This window comes from Rhinoderma darwinii, assembly GCF_050947455.1.
Source record: "Rhinoderma darwinii isolate aRhiDar2 chromosome 5 unlocalized genomic scaffold, aRhiDar2.hap1 SUPER_5_unloc_8, whole genome shotgun sequence".
NCBI lineage: Eukaryota > Metazoa > Chordata > Amphibia > Anura > Rhinodermatidae > Rhinoderma > Rhinoderma darwinii.
In genome coordinates this window covers 344611-366977 of record NW_027461821.1, presented here as the reverse complement: position 1 = coordinate 366977, position 22367 = coordinate 344611, and the positions used below count along the sequence as shown (strand labels likewise).

Here is a 22367-nt window from a genome sequence, read left to right as displayed (position 1 = left end):
CAAGGAAGGTGAATGAGGTGTTCCAATGTGAAATGCCGGAAACACAGAAACACAGACGACACACAACAAGAGGTGGCAATCTATTCATTAATTGCATTTAATCAATGAGCTCATTATCACTCATGCATTGTCCAACAGGTGTTGAAATAATGGGATTAAAAGGGGAGATCCCTTCAGAAAGACAGAAACAATAGCAAAGACAAAAAACACTTTTGGAATCTGCTTTTAGTCAACACATAAGGAAAGGGTGCACCGGTCCTGGAAATACTGCAATACCAGGTCAATGCGTGGAGTGGACAGAGCAAGCTCTATTTCCATCTCCCTGTTCTAAAAATCCATTTAATATATGGTCCCCAGATAGGGGACGTATCAGATATTAAACTGATAAGAACAGATACTACACTTGATCTTAGCCAAAAGGCCGAGAAGCGATAACCCGAACGGGCCGCGCGTTGCCCGAGCCTGCCCGATACTGCTGTTCAGCCCTTGCAGCGATTCAGCCTACTTCTAGGCAATTCCATGGGGCCCTGCAGGCTCACACACTCACAGCTACACGGGAGGTGAATAAAGGCCGGAGAGGAAGCCAGACAGGATTTGCTTCTTTTGCTTGCACCACAATGCAGTGCTGAAAGAGGAGGAATCTACATAAAAACGCCTTCCTGGCAACGCCCAAATGCCCTGCTGCCATGCAGATAAACACTGGCAGCGGCAGCAAGTGCATGCCCACAGCCACCCCTTGTTCCTTCACACCTTGTATCAGCTGTAATCCAGTCCAGTCCAGTGCTGCCTGCTGAGCAGCACTGACCAACACTGCCTGGGCCCAGGCTTTTATCTCTGAGGCCCCATTATGATGTCAGAAAGCTGGCTCTGGAATCCTGAGGGCTCCACTATGGCACGTGCAAAGTTCCGTCTGAACTTTATATAAGACGGTGAGGCTCAGTCAGTCACTCAGTGTTGCCTGAGAGGGCAACACTGCAACAGCCGGCCGCCAGGCTGTCTTTTTTTTGCACAGCTAGTTGCCTCCAGGAGGCCACAAGAGGGAGACAAGGGACTGCAAAATGGAAAATAGGCATCCACCAACTTTACAGACAACTTCTCCTTGCTCCTACAACCTCCATCCTTGCACAGTTTGTTATTCTTCTAGGTAACATAGTAACAAATCCAAATTGCTGCTCTCTTTGTAGGCAAGCAAGGCTTTGTTGCAACTGCAATTCTTACTTCTTCTTGAAATGTAGGGACGACAGTACATTCCATCACATCCATCTAGTGTACACAGGTAGGTCCATTGTGGCGGGCAGGCGAGCGGGCGGGCTGCTTTATTGGCTGTTTGCTGTTCCCCTACTCCACTCCACTATTTGACTGTTGTGCTGCATCAATCAATCAATCAATCAATCAATCAATCAATCAATCAGTGGCTGGCTCAGGTGCAGCTCTTTAACTTACCTAAAAGGGAGGGCGGAGAGAAGACAAGGAAGGTGAATGAGGTGTTCCAATGTGAAATGCCGGAAACACAGAAACACAGACGACACACAACAAGAGGTGGCAATCTATTCATTAATTGCATTTAATCAATGAGCTCATTATCACTCATGCATTGTCCAACAGGTGTTGAAATAATGGGATTAAAAGGGGAGATCCCTTCAGAAAGACAGAAACAATAGCAAAGACAAAAAACACTTTTGGAATCTGCTTTTAGTCAACACATAAGGAAAGGGTGCACCGGTCCTGGAAATACTGCAATACCAGGTCAATGCGTGGAGTGGACAGAGCAAGCTCTATTTCCATCTCCCTGTTCTAAAAATCCATTTAATATATGGTCCCCAGATAGGGGACGTATCAGATATTAAACTGATAAGAACAGATACTACACTTGATCTTAGCCAAAAGGCCGAGAAGCGATAACCCGAACGGGCCGCGCGTTGCCCGAGCCTGCCCGATACTGCTGTTCAGCCCTTGCAGCGATTCAGCCTACTTCTAGGCAATTCCATGGGGCCCTGCAGGCTCACACACTCACAGCTACACGGGAGGTGAATAAAGGCCGGAGAGGAAGCCAGACAGGATTTGCTTCTTTTGCTTGCACCACAATGCAGTGCTGAAAGAGGAGGAATCTACATAAAAACGCCTTCCTGGCAACGCCCAAATGCCCTGCTGCCATGCAGATAAACACTGGCAGCGGCAGCAAGTGCATGCCCACAGCCACCCCTTGTTCCTTCACAACTTGTATCAGCTGTAATCCAGTCCAGTCCAGTGCTGCCTGCTGAGCAGCACTGACCAACACTGCCTGGGCCCAGGCTTTTATCTCTGAGGCCCCATTATGATGTCAGAAAGCTGGCTCTGGAATCCTGAGGGCTCCACTATGACACGTGCAAAGTTCCGTCTGAACTTTATATAAGACGGTGAGGCTCAGTCAGTCACTCAGTGTTGCCTGAGAGGGCAACACTGCAACAGCCGGCCGCCAGGCTGTCTTTTTTTTGCACAGCTAGTTGCCTCCAGGAGGCCACAAGAGTGAGACAAGGGACTAAAAAATGGAAAATAGGCATCCACCAACTTTACAGACAACTTCTCCTTGCTCCTACAACCTCCATCCTTGCACAGTTTGTTATTCTTCTAGGTAACATAGTAACAAATCCAAATTGCTGCTCTCTTTGTAGGCAAGCAAGGCTTTGTTGCAACTGCAATTCTTACTTCTTCTTGAAATGTAGGGACGACAGTACATTCCATCACATCCATCTAGTGTACACAGGTAGGTCCATTGTGGCGGGCAGGCGAGCGGGCGGGCTGCTTTATTGGCTGTTTGCTGTTCCCCTACTCCACTCCACTATTTGACTGTTGTGCTGCATCAATCAATCAATCAATCAATCAATCAATCAATCAATCAATCAATCAGTGGCTGGCTCAGGTGCAGCTCTTTAACTTACCTAAAAGGGAGGGCGGAGAGAAGACAAGGAAGGTGACTGAGGTGTTCCAATGTGAAATGCCGGAAACACAGAAACACAGACGACACACAACAAGAGGTGGCAATCTATTCATTAATTGCATTTAATCAATGAGCTCATTATCACTCATGCATTGTCCAACAGGTGTTGAAATAATGGGATTAAAAGGGGAGATCCCTTCAGAAAGACAGAAACAATAGCAAAGACAAAAAACACTTTTGGAATCTGCTTTTAGTCAACACATAAGGAAAGGGTGAACCGGTCCTGGAAATACTGCAATACCAGGTCAATGCGTGGAGTGGACAGAGCAAGCTCTATTTCCATCTCCCTGTTCTAAAAATCCATTTAATATATGGTCCCCAGATAGGGGACGTATCAGATATTAAACTGATAAGAACAGATACTACACTTGATCTTAGCCAAAAGGCCGAGAAGCGATAACCCGAACGGGCCGCGCGTTGCCCGAGCCTGCCCGATACTGCTGTTCAGCCCTTGCAGCGATTCAGCCTACTTCTAGGCAATTCCATGGGGCCCTGCAGGCTCACACACTCACAGCTACACGGGAGGTGAATAAAGGCCGGAGAGGAAGCCAGACAGGATTTGCTTCTTTTGCTTGCACCACAATGCAGTGCTGAAAGAGGAGGAATCTACATAAAAACGCCTTCCTGGCAACGCCCAAATGCCCTGCTGCCATGCAGATAAACACTGGCAGCGGCAGCAAGTGCATGCCCACAGCCACCCCTTGTTCCTTCACACCTTGTATCAGCTGTAATCCAGTCCAGTCCAGTGCTGCCTGCTGAGCAGCACTGACCAACACTGCCTGGGCCCAGGCTTTTATCTCTGAGGCCCCATTATGATGTCAGAAAGCTGGCTCTGGAATCCTGAGGGCTCCACTATGACACGTGCAAAGTTCCGTCTGAACTTTATATAAGACGGTGAGGCTCAGTCAGTCACTCAGTGTTGCCTGAGAGGGCAACACTGCAACAGCCGGCCGCCAGGCTGTCTTTTTTTTGCACAGCTAGTTGCCTCCAGGAGGCCACAAGAGGGAGACAAGGGACTGCAAAATGGAAAATAGGCATCCACCAACTTTACAGACAACTTCTCCTTGCTCCTACAACCTCCATCCTTGCACAGTTTGTTATTCTTCTAGGTAACATAGTAACAAATCCAAATTGCTGCTCTCTTTGTAGGCAAGCAAGGCTTTGTTGCAACTGCAATTCTTACTTCTTCTTGAAATGTAGGGACGACAGTACATTCCATCACATCCATCTAGTGTACACAGGTAGGTCCATTGTGGCGGGCAGGCGAGCGGGCGGGCTGCTTTATTGGCTGTTTGCTGTTCCCCTACTCCACTCCACTATTTGACTGTTGTGCTGCATCAATCAATCAATCAATCAATCAATCAATCAATCAATCAATCAATCAATCAATCAGTGGCTGGCTCAGGTGCAGCTCTTTAACTTACCTAAAAGGGAGGGCGGAGAGAAGACAAGGAAGGTGAATGAGGTGTTCCAATGTGAAATGCCGGAAACACAGAAACACAGACGACACACAACAAGAGGTGGCAATCTATTCATTAATTGCATTTAATCAATGAGCTCATTATCACTCATGCATTGTCCAACAGGTGTTGAAATAATGGGATTAAAAGGGGAGATCCCTTCAGAAAGACAGAAACAATAGCAAAGACAAAAAACACTTTTGGAATCTGCTTTTAGTCAACACATAAGGAAAGGGTGCACCGGTCCTGGAAATACTGCAATACCAGGTCAATGCGTGGAGTGGACAGAGCAAGCTCTATTTCCATCTCCCTGTTCTAAAAATCCATTTAATATATGGTCCCCAGATAGGGGACGTATCAGATATTAAACTGATAAGAACAGATACTACACTTGATCTTAGCCAAAAGGCCGAGAAGCGATAACCCGAACGGGCCGCGCGTTGCCCGAGCCTGCCCGATACTGCTGTTCAGCCCTTGCAGCGATTCAGCCTACTTCTAGGCAATTCCATGGGGCCCTGCAGGCTCACACACTCACAGCTACACGGGAGGTGAATAAAGGCCGGAGAGGAAGCCAGACAGGATTTGCTTCTTTTGCTTGCACCACAATGCAGTGCTGAAAGAGGAGGAATCTACATAAAAACGCCTTCCTGGCAACGCCCAAATGCCCTGCTGCCATGCAGATAAACACTGGCAGCGGCAGCAAGTGCATGCCCACAGCCACCCCTTGTTCCTTCACACCTTGTATCAGCTGTAATCCAGTCCAGTCCAGTGCTGCCTGCTGAGCAGCACTGACCAACACTGCCTGGGCCCAGGCTTTTATCTCTGAGACCCCATTATGATGTCAGAAAGCTGGCTCTGGAATCCTGAGGGCTCCACTATGACACGTGCAAAGTTCCGTCTGAACTTTATATAAGACGGTGAGGCTCAGTCAGTCACTCAGTGTTGCCTGAGAGGGCAACACTGCAACAGCCGGCCGCCAGGCTGTCTTTTTTTTGCACAGCTAGTTGCCTCCAGGAGGCCACAAGAGGGAGACAAGGGACTGCAAAATGGAAAATAGGCATCCACCAACTTTACAGACAACTTCTCCTTGCTCCTACAACCTCCATCCTTGCACAGTTTGTTATTCTTCTAGGTAACATAGTAACAAATCCAAATTGCTGCTCTCTTTGTAGGCAAGCAAGGCTTTGTTGCAACTGCAATTCTTACTTCTTCTTGAAATGTAGGGACGACAGTACATTCCATCACATCCATCTAGTGTACACAGGTAGGTCCATTGTGGCGGGCAGGCGAGCGGGCGGGCTGCTTTATTGGCTGTTTGCTGTTCCCCTACTCCACTCCACTATTTGACTGTTGTGCTGCATCAATCAATCAATCAATCAATCAATCAATCAATCAATCAATCAATCAATCAGTGGCTGGCTCAGGTGCAGCTCTTTAACTTACCTAAAAGGGAGGGCGGAGAGAAGACAAGGAAGGTGAATGAGGTGTTCCAATGTGAAATGCCGGAAACACAGAAACACAGACGACACACAACAAGAGGTGGCAATCTATTCATTAATTGCATTTAATCAATGAGCTCATTATCACTCATGCATTGTCCAACAGGTGTTGAAATAATGGGATTAAAAGGGGAGATCCCTTCAGAAAGACAGAAACAATAGCAAAGACAAAAAACACTTTTGGAATCTGCTTTTAGTCAACACATAAGGAAAGGGTGCACCGGTCCTGGAAATACTGCAATACCAGGTCAATGCGTGGAGTGGACAGAGCAAGCTCTATTTCCATCTCCCTGTTCTAAAAATCCATTTAATATATGGTCCCCAGATAGGGGACGTATCAGATATTAAACTGATAAGAACAGATACTACACTTGATCTTAGCCAAAAGGCCGAGAAGCGATAACCCGAACGGGCCGCGCGTTGCCCGAGCCTGCCCGATACTGCTGTTCAGCCCTTGCAGCGATTCAGCCTACTTCTAGGCAATTCCATGGGGCCCTGCAGGCTCACACACTCACAGCTACACGGGAGGTGAATAAAGGCCGGAGAGGAAGCCAGACAGGATTTGCTTCTTTTGCTTGCACCACAATGCAGTGCTGAAAGAGGAGGAATCTACATAAAAACGCCTTCCTGGCAACGCCCAAATGCCCTGCTGCCATGCAGATAAACACTGGCAGCGGCAGCAAGTGCATGCCCACAGCCACCCCTTGTTCCTTCACACCTTGTATCAGCTGTAATCCAGTCCAGTCCAAGTCCAGTGCTGCCTGCTGAGCAGCACTGACCAACACTGCCTGGGCCCAGGCTTTTATCTCTGAGGCCCCATTATGATGTCAGAAAGCTGGCTCTGGAATCCTGAGGGCTCCACTATGACACGTGCAAAGTTCCGTCTGAACTTTATATAAGACGGTGAGGCTCAGTCAGTCACTCAGTGTTGCCTGAGAGGGCAACACTGCAACAGCCGGCCGCCAGGCTGTCTTTTTTTGCACAGCTAGTTGCCTCCAGGAGGCCACAAGAGGGAGACAAGGGACTGCAAAATGGAAAATAGGCATCCACCAACTTTACAGACAACTTCTCCTGCTCCTACAACCTCCATCCTTGCACAGTTTGTTATTCTTCTAGGTAACATAGTAACAAATCCAAATTGCTGCTCTCTTTGTAGGCAAGCAAGGCTTTGTTGCAACTGCAATTCTTACTTCTTCTTGAAATGTAGGGACGACAGTACATTCCATCACATCCATCTAGTGTACACAGGTAGGTCCATTGTGGCGGGCAGGCGAGGGGGCGGGCTGCTTTATTGGCTGTTTGCTGTTCCCCTACTCCACTCCACTATTTGACTGTTGTGCTGCATCAATCAATCAATCAATCAATCAATCAATCAATCAATCAATCAATCAATCAATCAATCAGTGGCTGGCTCAGGTGCAGCTCTTTAACTTACCTAAAAGGGAGGGCGGAGAGAAGACAAGGAAGGTGAATGAGGTGTTCCAATGTGAAATGCCGGAAACACAGAAACACAGACGACACACAACAAGAGGTGGCAATCTATTCATTAATTGCATTTAATCAATGAGCTCATTATCACTCATGCATTGTCCAACAGGTGTTGAAATAATGGGATTAAAAGGGGAGATCCCTTCAGAAAGACAGAAACAATAGCAAAGACAAAAAACACTTTTGGAATCTGCTTTTAGTCAACACATAAGGAAAGGGTGCACCGGTCCTGGAAATACTGCAATACCAGGTCAATGCGTGGAGTGGACAGAGCAAGCTCTATTTCCATCTCCCTGTTCTAAAAATCCATTTAATATATGGTCCCCAGATAGGGGACGTATCAGATATTAAACTGATAAGAACAGATACTACACTTGATCTTAGCCAAAAGGCCGAGAAGCGATAACCCGAACGGGCCGCGCGTTGCCCGAGCCTGCCCGATACTGCTGTTCAGCCCTTGCAGCGATTCAGCCTACTTCTAGGCAATTCCATGGGGCCCTGCAGGCTCACACACTCACAGCTACACGGGAGGTGAATAAAGGCCGGAGAGGAAGCCAGACAGGATTTGCTTCTTTTGCTTGCACCACAATGCAGTGCTGAAAGAGGAGGAATCTACATAAAAACTCCTTCCTGGCAACGCCCAAATGCCCTGCTGCCATGCAGATAAACACTGGCAGCGGCAGCAAGTGCATGCCCACAGCCACCCCTTGTTCCTTCACACCTTGTATCAGCTGTAATCCAGTCCAGTCCAGTGCTGCCTGCTGAGCAGCACTGACCAACACTGCCTGGGCCCAGGCTTTTATCTCTGAGGCCCCATTATGATGTCAGAAAGCTGGCTCTGGAATCCTGAGGGCTCCACTATGACACGTGCAAAGTTCCGTCTGAACTTTATATAAGACGGTGAGGCTCAGTCAGTCACTCAGTGTTGCCTGAGAGGGCAACACTGCAACAGCCGGCCGCCAGGCTGTCTTTTTTTTGCACAGCTAGTTGCCTCCAGGAGGCCACAAGAGGGAGACAAGGGACTGCAAAATGGAAAATAGGCATCCACCAACTTTACAGACAACTTCTCCTTGCTCCTACAACCTCCATCCTTGCACAGTTTGTTATTCTTCTAGGTAACATAGTAACAAATCCAAATTGCTGCTCTCTTTGTAGGCAAGCAAGGCTTTGTTGCAACTGCAATTCTTACTTCTTCTTGAAATGTAGGGACGACAGTACATTCCATCACATCCATCTAGTGTACACAGGTAGGTCCATTGTGGCGGGCAGGCGAGCGGGCGGGCTGCTTTATTGGCTGTTTGCTGTTCCCCTACTCCACTCCACTATTTGACTGTTGTGCTGCATCAATCAATCAATCAATCAATCAATCAATCAATCAATCAATCAATCAGTGGCTGGCTCAGGTGCAGCTCTTTAACTTACCTAAAAGGGAGGGCGGAGAGAAGACAAGGAAGGTGAATGAGGTGTTCCAATGTGAAATGCCGGAAACACAGAAACACAGACGACACACAACAAGAGGTGGCAATCTATTCATTAATTGCATTTAATCAATGAGCTCATTATCACTCATGCATTGTCCAACAGGTGTTGAAATAATGGGATTAAAAGGGGAGATCCCTTCAGAAAGACAGAAACAATAGCAAAGACAAAAAACACTTTTGGAATCTGCTTTTAGTCAACACATAAGGAAAGGGTGCACCGGTCCTGGAAATACTGCAATACCAGGTCAATGCGTGGAGTGGACAGAGCAAGCTCTATTTCCATCTCCCTGTTCTAAAAATCCATTTAATATATGGTCCCCAGATAGGGGACGTATCAGATATTAAACTGATAAGAACAGATACTACACTTGATCTTAGCCAAAAGGCCGAGAAGCGATAACCCGAACGGGCCGCGCGTTGCCCGAGCCTGCCCGATACTGCTGTTCAGCCCTTGCAGCGATTCAGCCTACTTCTAGGCAATTCCATGGGGCCCTGCAGGCTCACACACTCACAGCTACACGGGAGGTGAATAAAGGCCGGAGAGGAAGCCAGACAGGATTTGCTTCTTTTGCTTGCACCACAATGCAGTGCTGAAAGAGGAGGAATCTACATAAAAACGCCTTCCTGGCAACGCCCAAATGCCCTGCTGCCATGCAGATAAACACTGGCAGCGGCAGCAAGTGCATGCCCACAGCCACCCCTTGTTCCTTCACACCTTGTATCAGCTGTAATCCAGTCCAGTCCAGTGCTGCCTGCTGAGCAGCACTGACCAACACTGCCTGGGCCCAGGCTTTTATCTCTGAGGCCCCATTATGATGTCAGAAAGCTGGCTCTGGAATCCTGAGGGCTCCACTATGACACGTGCAAAGTTCCGTCTGAACTTTATATAAGACGGTGAGGCTCAGTCAGTCACTCAGTGTTGCCTGAGAGGGCAACACTGCAACAGCCGGCCGCCAGGCTGTCTTTTTTTTGCACAGCTAGTTGCCTCCAGGAGGCCACAAGAGGGAGACAAGGGACTGCAAAATGGAAAATAGGCATCCACCAACTTTACAGACAACTTCTCCTTGCTCCTACAACCTCCATCCTTGCACAGTTTGTTATTCTTCTAGGTAACATAGTAACAAATCCAAATTGCTGCTCTCTTTGTAGGCAAGCAAGGCTTTGTTGCAACTGCAATTCTTACTTCTTCTTGAAATGTAGGGACGACAGTACATTCCATCACATCCATCTAGTGTACACAGGTAGGTCCATTGTGGCGGGCAGGCGAGCGGGCGGGCTGCTTTATTGGCTGTTTGCTGTTCCCCTACTCCACTCCACTATTTGACTGTTGTGCTGCATCAATCAATCAATCAATCAATCAATCAATCAATCAATCAATCAATCAGTGGCTGGCTCAGGTGCAGCTCTTTAACTTACCTAAAAGGGAGGGCGGAGAGAAGACAAGGAAGGTGAATGAGGTGTTCCAATGTGAAATGCCGGAAACACAGAAACACAGACGACACACAACAAGAGGTGGCAATCTATTCATTAATTGCATTTAATCAATGAGCTCATTATCACTCATGCATTGTCCAACAGGTGTTGAAATAATGGGATTAAAAGGGGAGATCCCTTCAGAAAGACAGAAACAATAGCAAAGACAAAAAACACTTTTGGAATCTGCTTTTAGTCAACACATAAGGAAAGGGTGCACCGGTCCTGGAAATACTGCAATACCAGGTCAATGCGTGGAGTGGACAGAGCAAGCTCTATTTCCATCTCCCTGTTCTAAAAATCCATTTAATATATGGTCCCCAGATAGGGGACGTATCAGATATTAAACTGATAAGAACAGATACTACACTTGATCTTAGCCAAAAGGCCGAGAAGCGATAACCCGAACGGGCCGCGCGTTGCCCGAGCCTGCCCGATACTGCTGTTCAGCCCTTGCAGCGATTCAGCCTACTTCTAGGCAATTCCATGGGGCCCTGCAGGCTCACACACTCACAGCTACACGGGAGGTGAATAAAGGCCGGAGAGGAAGCCAGACAGGATTTGCTTCTTTTGCTTGCACCACAATGCAGTGCTGAAAGAGGAGGAATCTACATAAAAACGCCTTCCTGGCAACGCCCAAATGCCCTGCTGCCATGCAGATAAACACTGGCAGCGGCAGCAAGTGCATGCCCACAGCCACCCCTTGTTCCTTCACAACTTGTATCAGCTGTAATCCAGTCCAGTCCAGTGCTGCCTGCTGAGCAGCACTGACCAACACTGCCTGGGCCCAGGCTTTTATCTCTGAGGCCCCATTATGATGTCAGAAAGCTGGCTCTGGAATCCTGAGGGCTCCACTATGACACGTGCAAAGTTCCGTCTGAACTTTATATAAGACGGTGAGGCTCAGTCAGTCACTCAGTGTTGCCTGAGAGGGCAACACTGCAACAGCCGGCCGCCAGGCTGTCTTTTTTTTGCACAGCTAGTTGCCTCCAGGAGGCCACAAGAGGGAGACAAGGGACTGCAAAATGGAAAATAGGCATCCACCAACTTTACAGACAACTTCTCCTTGCTCCTACAACCTCCATCCTTGCACAGTTTGTTATTCTTCTAGGTAACATAGTAACAAATCCAAATTGCTGCTCTCTTTGTAGGCAAGCAAGGCTTTGTTGCAACTGCAATTCTTACTTCTTCTTTTAATGTAGGGACGACAGTACATTCCATCACATCCATCTAGTGTACACAGGTAGGTCCATTGTGGCGGGCAGGCGAGCGGGCGGGCTGCTTTATTGGCTGTTTGCTGTTCCCCTACTCCACTCCACTATTTGACTGTTGTGCTGCATCAATCAATCAATCAATCAATCAATCAATCAATCAATCAATCAATCAATCAATCAATCAATCAATCAGTGGCTGGCTCAGGTGCAGCTCTTTAACTTACCTAAAAGGGAGGGCGGAGAGAAGACAAGGAAGGTGACTGAGGTGTTCCAATGTGAAATGCCGGAAACACAGAAACACAGACGACACACAACAAGAGGTGGCAATCTATTCATTAATTGCATTTAATCAATGAGCTCATTATCACTCATGCATTGTCCAACAGGTGTTGAAATAATGGGATTAAAAGGGGAGATCCCTTCAGAAAGACAGAAACAATAGCAAAGACAAAAAACACTTTTGGAATCTGCTTTTAGTCAACACATAAGGAAAGGGTGAACCGGTCCTGGAAATACTGCAATACCAGGTCAATGCGTGGAGTGGACAGAGCAAGCTCTATTTCCATCTCCCTGTTCTAAAAATCCATTTAATATATGGTCCCCAGATAGGGGACGTATCAGATATTAAACTGATAAGAACAGATACTACACTTGATCTTAGCCAAAAGGCCGAGAAGCGATAACCCAAACGGGCCGCGCGTTGCCCGAGCCTGCCCGATACTGCTGTTCAGCCCTTGCAGCGATTCAGCCTACTTCTAGGCAATTCCATGGGGCCCTGCAGGCTCACACACTCACAGCTACACGGGAGGTGAATAAAGGCCGGAGAGGAAGCCAGACAGGATTTGCTTCTTTTGCTTGCACCACAATGCAGTGCTGAAAGAGGAGGAATCTACATAAAAACGCCTTCCTGGCAACGCCCAAATGCCCTGCTGCCATGCAGATAAACACTGGCAGCGGCAGCAAGTGCATGCCCACAGCCACCCCTTGTTCCTTCACACCTTGTATCAGCTGTAATCCAGTCCAGTCCAGTGCTGCCTGCTGAGCAGCACTGACCAACACTGCCTGGGCCCAGGCTTTTATCTCTGAGGCCCCATTATGATGTCAGAAAGCTGGCTCTGGAATCCTGAGGGCTCCACTATGACACGTGCAAAGTTCCGTCTGAACTTTATATAAGACGGTGAGGCTCAGTCAGTCACTCAGTGTTGCCTGAGAGGGCAACACTGCAACAGCCGGCCGCCAGGCTGTCTTTTTTTTGCACAGCTAGTTGCCTCCAGGAGGCCACAAGAGGGAGACAAGGGACTGCAAAATGGAAAATAGGCATCCACCAACTTTACAGACAACTTCTCCTTGCTCCTACAACCTCCATCCTTGCACAGTTTGTTATTCTTCTAGGTAACATAGTAACAAATCCAAATTGCTGCTCTCTTTGTAGGCAAGCAAGGCTTTGTTGCAACTGCAATTCTTACTTCTTCTTGAAATGTAGGGACGACAGTACATTCCATCACATCCATCTAGTGTACACAGGTAGGTCCATTGTGGCGGGCAGGCGAGCGGGCGGGCTGCTTTATTGGCTGTTTGCTGTTCCCCTACTCCACTCCACTATTTGACTGTTGTGCTGCATCAATCAATCAATCAATCAATCAATCAATCAATCAATCAATCAATCAATCAATCAATCAATCAATCAATCAGTGGCTGGCTCAGGTGCAGCTCTTTAACTTACCTTAAAGGGAGGGCGGAGAGAAGACAAGGAAGGTGAATGAGGTGTTCCAATGTGAAATGCCGGAAACACAGAAACACAGACGACACACAACAAGAGGTGGCAATCTATTCATTAATTGCATTTAATCAATGAGCTCATTATCACTCATGCATTGTCCAACAGGTGTTGAAATAATGGGATTAAAAGGGGAGATCCCTTCAGAAAGACAGAAACAATAGCAAAGACAAAAAACACTTTTGGAATCTGCTTTTAGTCAACACATAAGGAAAGGGTGCACCGGTCCTGGAAATACTGCAATACCAGGTCAATGCGTGGAGTGGACAGAGCAAGCTCTATTTCCATCTCCCTGTTCTAAAAATCCATTTAATATATGGTCCCCAGATAGGGGACGTATCAGATATTAAACTGATAAGAACAGATACTACACTTGATCTTAGCCAAAAGGCCGAGAAGCGATAACCCGAACGGGCCGCGCGTTGCCCGAGCCTGCCCGATACTGCTGTTCAGCCCTTGCAGCGATTCAGCCTACTTCTAGGCAATTCCATGGGGCCCTGCAGGCTCACACACTCACAGCTACACGGGAGGTGAATAAAGGCCGGAGAGGAAGCCAGACAGGATTTGCTTCTTTTGCTTGCACCACAATGCAGTGCTGAAAGAGGAGGAATCTACATAAAAACGCCTTCCTGGCAACGCCCAAATGCCCTGCTGCCATGCAGATAAACACTGGCAGCGGCAGCAAGTGCATGCCCACAGCCACCCCTTGTTCCTTCACACCTTGTATCAGCTGTAATCCAGTCCAGTCCAGTGCTGCCTGCTGAGCAGCACTGACCAACACTGCCTGGGCCCAGGCTTTTATCTCTGAGGCCCCATTATGATGTCAGAAAGCTGGCTCTGGAATCCTGAGGGCTCCACTATGACACGTGCAAAGTTCCGTCTGAACTTTATATAAGACGGTGAGGCTCAGTCAGTCACTCAGTGTTGCCTGAGAGGGCAACACTGCAACAGCCGGCCGCCAGGCTGTCTTTTTTTTGCACAGCTAGTTGCCTCCAGGAGGCCACAAGAGGGAGACAAGGGACTGCAAAATGGAAAATAGGCATCCACCAACTTTACAGACAACTTCTCCTTGCTCCTACAACCTCCATCCTTGCACAGTTTGTTATTCTTCTAGGTAACATAGTAACAAATCCAAATTGCTGCTCTCTTTGTAGGCAAGCAAGGCTTTGTTGCAACTGCAATTCTTACTTCTTCTTGAAATGTAGGGACGACAGTACATTCCATCACATCCATCTAGTGTACACAGGTAGGTCCATTGTGGCGGGCAGGCGAGCGGGCGGGCTGCTTTATTGGCTGTTTGCTGTTCCCCTACTCCACTCCACTATTTGACTGTTGTGCTGCATCAATCAATCAATCAATCAATCAATCAATCAGTGGCTGGCTCAGGTGCAGCTCTTTAACTTACCTAAAAGGGAGGGCGGAGAGAAGACAAGGAAGGTGAATGAGGTGTTCCAATGTGAAATGCCGGAAACACAGAAACACAGACGACACACAACAAGAGGTGGCAATCTATTCATTAATTGCATTTAATCAATGAGCTCATTATCACTCATGCATTGTCCAACAGGTGTTGAAATAATGGGATTAAAAGGGGAGATCCCTTCAGAAAGACAGAAACAATAGCAAAGACAAAAAACACTTTTGGAATCTGCTTTTAGTCAACACATAAGGAAAGGGTGCACCGGTCCTGGAAATACTGCAATACCAGGTCAATGCGTGGAGTGGACAGAGCAAGCTCTATTTCCATCTCCCTGTTCTAAAAATCCATTTAATATATGGTCCCCAGATAGGGGACGTATCAGATATTAAACTGATAAGAACAGATACTACACTTGATCTTAGCCAAAAGGCCGAGAAGCGATAACCCGAACGGGCCGCGAGTTGCCCGAGCCTGCCCGATACTGCTGTTCAGCCCTTGCAGCGATTCAGCCTACTTCTAGGCAATTCCATGGGGCCCTGCAGGCTCACACACTCACAGCTACACAGGAGGTGAATAAAGGCCGGAGAGGAAGCCAGACAGGATTTGCTTCTTTTGCTTGCACCACAATGCAGTGCTGAAAGAGGAGGAATCTACATAAAAACGCCTTCCTGGCAACGCCCAAATGCCCTGCTGCCATGCAGATAAACACTGGCAGCGGCAGCAAGTGCATGCCCACAGCCACCCCTTGTTCCTTCACACCTTGTATCAGCTGTAATCCAGTCCAGTCCAGTGCTGCCTGCTGAGCAGCACTGACCAACACTGCCTGGGCCCAGGCTTTTATCTCTGAGGCCCCATTATGATGTCAGAAAGCTGGCTCTGGAATCCTGAGGGCTCCACTATGACACGTGCAAAGTTCCGTCTGAACTTTATATAAGACGGTGAGGCTCAGTCAGTCACTCAGTGTTGCCTGAGAGGGCAACACTGCAACAGCCGGCCGCCAGGCTGTCTTTTTTTTGCACAGCTAGTTGCCTCCAGGAGGCCACAAGAGGGAGACAAGGGACTGCAAAATGGAAAATAGGCATCCACCAACTTTACAGACAACTTCTCCTTGCTCCTACAACCTCCATCCTTGCACAGTTTGTTATTCTTCTAGGTAACATAGTAACAAATCCAAATTGCTGCTCTCTTTGTAGGCAAGCAAGGCTTTGTTGCAACTGCAATTCTTACTTCTTCTTGAAATGTAGGGACGACAGTACATTCCATCACATCCATCTAGTGTACACAGGTAGGTCCATTGTGGCGGGCAGGCGAGCGGGCGGGCTGCTTTATTGGCTGTTTGCTGTTCCCCTACTCCACTCCACTATTTGACTGTTGTGCTGCATCAATCAATCAATCAATCAATCAATCAATCAATCAATCAATCAATCAGTGGCTGGCTCAGGTGCAGCTCTTTAACTTACCTAAAAGGGAGGGCGGAGAGAAGACAAGGAAGGTGAATGAGGTGTTCCAATGTGAAATGCCGGAAACACAGAAACACAGACGACACACAACAAGAGGTGGCAATCTATTCATTAATTGCATTTAATCAATGAGCTCATTATCACTCATGCATTGTCCAACAGGTGTTGAAATAATGGGATTAAAAGGGGAGATCCCTTCAGAAAGACAGAAACAATAGCAAAGACAAAAAACACTTTTGGAATCTGCTTTTAGTCAACACATAAGGAAAGGGTGCACCGGTCCTGGAAATACTGCAATACCAGGTCAATGCGTGGAGTGGACAGAGCAAGCTCTATTTCCATCTCCCTGTTCTAAAAATCCATTTAATATATGGTCCCCAGATAGGGGACGTATCAGATATTAAACTGATAAGAACAGATACTACACTTGATCTTAGCCAAAAGGCCGAGAAGCGATAACCCGAACGGGCCGCGCGTTGCCCGAGCCTGCCCGATACTGCTGTTCAGCCCTTGCAGCGATTCAGCCTACTTCTAGGCAATTCCATGGGGCCCTGCAGGCTCACACACTCACAGCTACACGGGAGGTGAATAAAGGCCGGAGAGGAAGCCAGACAGGATTTGCTTCTTTTGCTTGCACCACAATGCAGTGCTGAAAGAGGAGGAATCTACATAAAAACGCCTTCCTGGCAACGCCCAAATGCCCTGCTGCCATGCAGATAAACACTGGCAGCGGCAGCAAGTGCATGCCCACAGCCACCCCTTGTTCCTTCACACCTTGTATCAGCTGTAATCCAGTCCAGTCCAGTGCTGCCTGCTGAGCAGCACTGACCAACACTGCCTGGGCCCAGGCTTTTATCTCTGAGGCCCCATTATGATGTCAGAAAGCTGGCTCTGGAATCCTGAGGGCTCCACTATGACACGTGCAAAGTTCCGTCTGAACTTTATATAAGACGGTGAGGCTCAGTCAGTCACTCAGTGTTGCCTGAGAGGGCAACACTGCAACAGCCGGCCGCCAGGCTGTCTTTTTTTTGCACAGCTAGTTGCCTCCAGGAGGCCACAAGAGGGAGACAAGGGACTGCAAAATGGAAAATAGGCATCCACCAACTTTACAGACAACTTCTCCTTGCTCCTACAACCTCCATCCTTGCACAGTTTGTTATTCTTCTAGGTAACATAGTAACAAATCCAAATTGCTGCTCTCTTTGTAGGCAAGCAAGGCTTTGTTGCAACTGCAATTCTTACTTCTTCTTGAAATGTAGGGACGACAGTACATTCCATCACATCCATCTAGTGTACACAGGTAGGTCCATTGTGGCGGCAGGCGAGCGGGCGGGCTGCTTTATTGGCTGTTTGCTGTTCCCCTACTCCACTCCACTATTTGACTGTTGTGCTGCATCAATCAATCAATCAATCAATCAATCAATCAATCAATCAATCAATCAGTGGCTGGCTCAGGTGCAGCTCTTTAACTTACCTAAAAGGGAGGGCGGAGAGAAGACAAGGAAGGTGAATGAGGTGTTCCAATGTGAAATGCCGGAAACACAGAAACACAGACGACACACAACAAGAGGTGGCAATCTATTCATTAATTGCATTTAATCAATGAGCTCATTATCACTCATGCATTGTCCAACAGGTGTTGAAATAATGGGATTAAAAGGGGAGATCCCTTCAGAAAGACAGAAACAATAGCAAAGACAAAAAACACTTTTGGAATCTGCTTTTAGTCAACACATAAGGAAAGGGTGCACCGGTCCTGGAAATACTGCAATACCAGGTCAATGCGTGGAGTGGACAGAGCAAGCTCTATTTCCATCTCCCTGTTCTAAAAATCCATTTAATATATGGTCCCCAGATAGGGGACGTATCAGATATTAAACTGATAAGAACAGATACTACACTTGATCTTAGCCAAAAGGCCGAGAAGCGATAACCCGAACGGGCCGCGCGTTGCCCGAGCCTGCCCGATACTGCTGTTCAGCCCTTGCAGCGATTCAGCCTACTTCTAGGCAATTCCATGGGGCCCTGCAGGCTCACACACTCACAGCTACACGGGAGGTGAATAAAGGCCGGAGAGGAAGCCAGACAGGATTTGCTTCTTTTGCTTGCACCACAATGCAGTGCTGAAAGAGGAGGAATCTACATAAAAACGCCTTCCTGGCAACGCCCAAATGCCCTGCTGCCATGCAGATAAACACTGGCAGCGGCAGCAAGTGCATGCCCACAGCCACCCCTTGTTCCTTCACACCTTGTATCAGCTGTAATCCAGTCCAGTCCAGTGCTGCCTGCTGAGCAGCACTGACCAACACTGCCTGGGCCCAGGCTTTTATCTCTGAGGCCCCATTATGATGTCAGAAAGCTGGCTCTGGAATCCTGAGGGCTCCACTATGACACGTGCAAAGTTCCGTCTGAACTTTATATAAGACGGTGAGGCTCAGTCAGTCACTCAGTGTTGCCTGAGAGGGCAACACTGCAACAGCCGGCCGCCAGGCTGTCTTTTTTTTGCACAGCTAGTTGCCTCCAGGAGGCCACAAGAGGGAGACAAGGGACTGCAAAATGGAAAATAGGCATCCACCAACTTTACAGACAACTTCTCCTTGCTCCTACAACCTCCATCCTTGCACAGTTTGTTATTCTTCTAGGTAACATAGTAACAAATCCAAATTGCTGCTCTCTTTGTAGGCAAGCAAGGCTTTGTTGCAACTGCAATTCTTACTTCTTCTTGAAATGTAGGGACGACAGTACATTCCATCACATCCATCTAGTGTACACAGGTAGGTCCATTGTGGCGGGCAGGCGAGCGGGCGGGCTGCTTTATTGGCTGTTTGCTGTTCCCCTACTCCACTCCACTATTTGACTGTTGTGCTGCATCAATCAATCAATCAATCAATCAATCAATCAATCAATCAATCAATCAATCAATCAGTGGCTGGCTCAGGTGCAGCTCTTTAACTTACCTAAAAGGGAGGGCGGAGAGAAGACAAGGAAGGTGAATGAGGTGTTCCAATGTGAAATGCCGGAAACACAGAAACACAGACGACACACAACAAGAGGTGGCAATCTATTCATTAATTGCATTTAATCAATGAGCTCATTATCACTCATGCATTGTCCAACAGGTGTTGAAATAATGGGATTAAAAGGGGAGATCCCTTCAGAAAGACAGAAACAATAGCAAAGACAAAAAACACTTTTGGAATCTGCTTTTAGTCAACACATAAGGAAAGGGTGCACCGGTCCTGGAAATACTGCAATACCAGGTCAATGCGTGGAGTGGACAGAGCAAGCTCTATTTCCATCTCCCTGTTCTAAAAATCCATTTAATATATGGTCCCCAGATAGGGGACGTATCAGATATTAAACTGATAAGAACAGATACTACACTTGATCTTAGCCAAAAGGCCGAGAAGCGATAACCCGAACGGGCCGCGCGTTGCCCGAGCCTGCCCGATACTGCTGTTCAGCCCTTGCAGCGATTCAGCCTACTTCTAGGCAATTCCATGGGGCCCTGCAGGCTCACACACTCACAGCTACACGGGAGGTGAATAAAGGCCGGAGAGGAAGCCAGACAGGATTTGCTTCTTTTGCTTGCACCACAATGCAGTGCTGAAAGAGGAGGAATCTACATAAAAACGCCTTCCTGGCAACGCCCAAATGCCCTGCTGCCATGCAGATAAACACTGGCAGCGGCAGCAAGTGCATGCCCACAGCCACCCCTTGTTCCTTCACACCTTGTATCAGCTGTAATCCAGTCCAGTCCAGTGCTGCCTGCTGAGCAGCACTGACCAACACTGCCTGGGCCCAGGCTTTTATCTCTGAGGCCCCATTATGATGTCAGAAAGCTGGCTCTGGAATCCTGAGGGCTCCACTATGACACGTGCAAAGTTCCGTCTGAACTTTATATAAGACGGTGAGGCTCAGTCAGTCACTCAGTGTTGCCTGAGAGGGCAACACTGCAACAGCCGGCCGCCAGGCTGTCTTTTTTTTGCACAGCTAGTTGCCTCCAGGAGGCCACAAGAGGGAGACAAGGGACTGCAAAATGGAAAATAGGCATCCACCAACTTTACAGACAACTTCTCCTTGCTCCTACAACCTCCATCCTTGCACAGTTTGTTATTCTTCTAGGTAACATAGTAACAAATCCAAATTGCTGCTCTCTTTGTAGGCAAGCAAGGCTTTGTTGCAACTGCAATTCTTACTTCTTCTTGAAATGTAGGGACGACAGTACATTCCATCACATCCATCTAGTGTACACAGGTAGGTCCATTGTGGCGGGCAGGCGAGCGGGCGGGCTGCTTTATTGGCTGTTTGCTGTTCCCCTACTCCACTCCACTATTTGACTGTTGTGCTGCAATCAATCAATCAATCAATCAATCAATCAATCAATCAATCAATCAATCAATCAGTGGCTGGCTCAGGTGCAGCTCTTTAACTTACCTAAAAGGGAGGGCGGAGAGAAGACAAGGAAGGTGAATGAGGTGTTCCAATGTGAAATGCCGGAAACACAGAAACACAGACGACACACAACAAGAGGTGGCAATCTATTCATTAATTGCATTTAATCAATGAGCTCATTATCACTCATGCATTGTCCAACAGGTGTTGAAATAATGGGATTAAAAGGGGAGATCCCTTCAGAAAGACAGAAACAATAGCAAAGACAAAAAACACTTTTGGAATCTGCTTTTAGTCAACACATAAGGAAAGGGTGCACCGGTCCTGGAAATACTGCAATACCAGGTCAATGCGTGGAGTGGACAGAGCAAGCTCTATTTCCATCTCCCTGTTCTAAAAATCCATTTAATATATGGTCCCCAGATAGGGGACGTATCAGATATTAAACTGATAAGAACAGATACTACACTTGATCTTAGCCAAAAGGCCGAGAAGCGATAACCCGAACGGGCCGCGCGTTGCCCGAGCCTGCCCGATACTGCTGTTCAGCCCTTGCAGCGATTCAGCCTACTTCTAGGCAATTCCATGGGGCCCTGCAGGCTCACACACTCACAGCTACACGGGAGGTGAATAAAGGCCGGAGAGGAAGCCAGACAGGATTTGCTTCTTTTGCTTGCACCACAATGCAGTGCTGAAAGAGGAGGAATCTACATAAAAACGCCTTCCTGGCAACGCCCAAATGCCCTGCTGCCATGCAGATAAACACTGGCAGCGGCAGCAAGTGCATGCCCACAGCCACCCCTTGTTCCTTCACACCTTGTATCAGCTGTAATCCAGTCCAGTCCAGTGCTGCCTGCTGAGCAGCACTGACCAACACTGCCTGGGCCCAGGCTTTTATCTCTGAGGCCCCATTATGATGTCAGAAAGCTGGCTCTGGAATCCTGAGGGCTCCACTATGACACGTGCAAAGTTCCGTCTGAACTTTATATAAGACGGTGAGGCTCAGTCAGTCACTCAGTGTTGCCTGAGAGGGCAACACTGCAACAGCCGGCCGCCAGGCTGTCTTTTTTTTGCACAGCTAGTTGCCTCCAGGAGGCCACAAGAGGGAGACAAGGGACTGCAAAATGGAAAATAGGCATCCACCAACTTTACAGACAACTTCTCCTTGCTCCTACAACCTCCATCCTTGCACAGTTTGTTATTCTTCTAGGTAACATAGTAACAAATCCAAATTGCTGCTCTCTTTGTAGGCAAGCAAGGCTTTGTTGCAACTGCAATTCTTACTTCTTCTTGAAATGTAGGGACGACAGTACATTCCATCACATCCATCTAGTGTACACAGGTAGGTCCATTGTGGCGGGCAGGCGAGCGGGCGGGCTGCTTTATTGGCTGTTTGCTGTTCCCCTACTCCACTCCACTATTTGACTGTTGTGCTGCAATCAATCAATCAATCAATCAATCAATCAATCAATCAATCAATCAATCAGTGGCTGGCTCAGGTGCAGCTCTTTAACTTACCTAAAAGGGAGGGCGGAGAGAAGACAAGGAAGGTGAATGAGGTGTTCCAATGTGAAATGCCGGAAACACAGAAACACAGACGACACACAACAAGAGGTGGCAATCTATTCATTAATTGCATTTAATCAATGAGCTCATTATCACTCATGCATTGTCCAACAGGTGTTGAAATAATGGGATTAAAAGGGGAGATCCCTTCAGAAAG

The 22367-nt window shown here is 47.7% G+C and overlaps 15 non-coding genes across 15 annotated transcripts; all 15 read right to left on the bottom strand.

The window, feature by feature from the left end:
* Positions 1-242: 242 nt before the first annotated feature.
* LOC142697371 (U2 spliceosomal RNA) lies at positions 243-433 on the bottom strand. The gene has a single exon (XR_012865172.1). It is a non-coding gene; the product is annotated as a U2 spliceosomal RNA (small nuclear RNA).
* A 1276-nt stretch (positions 434-1709) lies between these two features.
* LOC142697370 (U2 spliceosomal RNA) lies at positions 1710-1900 on the bottom strand. Its single transcript, XR_012865171.1, has one exon. It is a non-coding gene; the product is annotated as a U2 spliceosomal RNA (small nuclear RNA).
* A 1284-nt stretch (positions 1901-3184) lies between these two features.
* On the bottom strand, positions 3185-3375 carry LOC142697692 (U2 spliceosomal RNA). The gene has a single exon (XR_012865462.1). It is a non-coding gene; the product is annotated as a U2 spliceosomal RNA (small nuclear RNA).
* A 1292-nt stretch (positions 3376-4667) lies between these two features.
* On the bottom strand, positions 4668-4858 carry LOC142697369 (U2 spliceosomal RNA). Its single transcript, XR_012865170.1, has one exon. It is a non-coding gene; the product is annotated as a U2 spliceosomal RNA (small nuclear RNA).
* Positions 4859-6146: 1288 nt separating this feature from the next.
* Positions 6147-6337, bottom strand: LOC142697368 (U2 spliceosomal RNA). The gene has a single exon (XR_012865169.1). It is a non-coding gene; the product is annotated as a U2 spliceosomal RNA (small nuclear RNA).
* Positions 6338-7637: 1300 nt separating this feature from the next.
* Positions 7638-7828, bottom strand: LOC142697366 (U2 spliceosomal RNA). Its single transcript, XR_012865167.1, has one exon. It is a non-coding gene; the product is annotated as a U2 spliceosomal RNA (small nuclear RNA).
* Positions 7829-9112: 1284 nt separating this feature from the next.
* On the bottom strand, positions 9113-9303 carry LOC142697365 (U2 spliceosomal RNA). Its single transcript, XR_012865166.1, has one exon. It is a non-coding gene; the product is annotated as a U2 spliceosomal RNA (small nuclear RNA).
* Positions 9304-10587: 1284 nt separating this feature from the next.
* LOC142697364 (U2 spliceosomal RNA) lies at positions 10588-10778 on the bottom strand. Its single transcript, XR_012865165.1, has one exon. It is a non-coding gene; the product is annotated as a U2 spliceosomal RNA (small nuclear RNA).
* A 1304-nt stretch (positions 10779-12082) lies between these two features.
* Positions 12083-12273, bottom strand: LOC142697691 (U2 spliceosomal RNA). Its single transcript, XR_012865461.1, has one exon. It is a non-coding gene; the product is annotated as a U2 spliceosomal RNA (small nuclear RNA).
* A 1308-nt stretch (positions 12274-13581) lies between these two features.
* On the bottom strand, positions 13582-13772 carry LOC142697363 (U2 spliceosomal RNA). Its single transcript, XR_012865164.1, has one exon. It is a non-coding gene; the product is annotated as a U2 spliceosomal RNA (small nuclear RNA).
* Positions 13773-15040: 1268 nt separating this feature from the next.
* On the bottom strand, positions 15041-15231 carry LOC142697361 (U2 spliceosomal RNA). Its single transcript, XR_012865163.1, has one exon. It is a non-coding gene; the product is annotated as a U2 spliceosomal RNA (small nuclear RNA).
* Positions 15232-16515: 1284 nt separating this feature from the next.
* Positions 16516-16706, bottom strand: LOC142697360 (U2 spliceosomal RNA). Its single transcript, XR_012865162.1, has one exon. It is a non-coding gene; the product is annotated as a U2 spliceosomal RNA (small nuclear RNA).
* Positions 16707-17989: 1283 nt separating this feature from the next.
* LOC142697359 (U2 spliceosomal RNA) lies at positions 17990-18180 on the bottom strand. The gene has a single exon (XR_012865161.1). It is a non-coding gene; the product is annotated as a U2 spliceosomal RNA (small nuclear RNA).
* Positions 18181-19472: 1292 nt separating this feature from the next.
* Positions 19473-19663, bottom strand: LOC142697358 (U2 spliceosomal RNA). The gene has a single exon (XR_012865160.1). It is a non-coding gene; the product is annotated as a U2 spliceosomal RNA (small nuclear RNA).
* Positions 19664-20952: 1289 nt separating this feature from the next.
* On the bottom strand, positions 20953-21143 carry LOC142697357 (U2 spliceosomal RNA). Its single transcript, XR_012865159.1, has one exon. It is a non-coding gene; the product is annotated as a U2 spliceosomal RNA (small nuclear RNA).
* Between the last annotated feature and the right edge of the window lie 1224 nt (positions 21144-22367).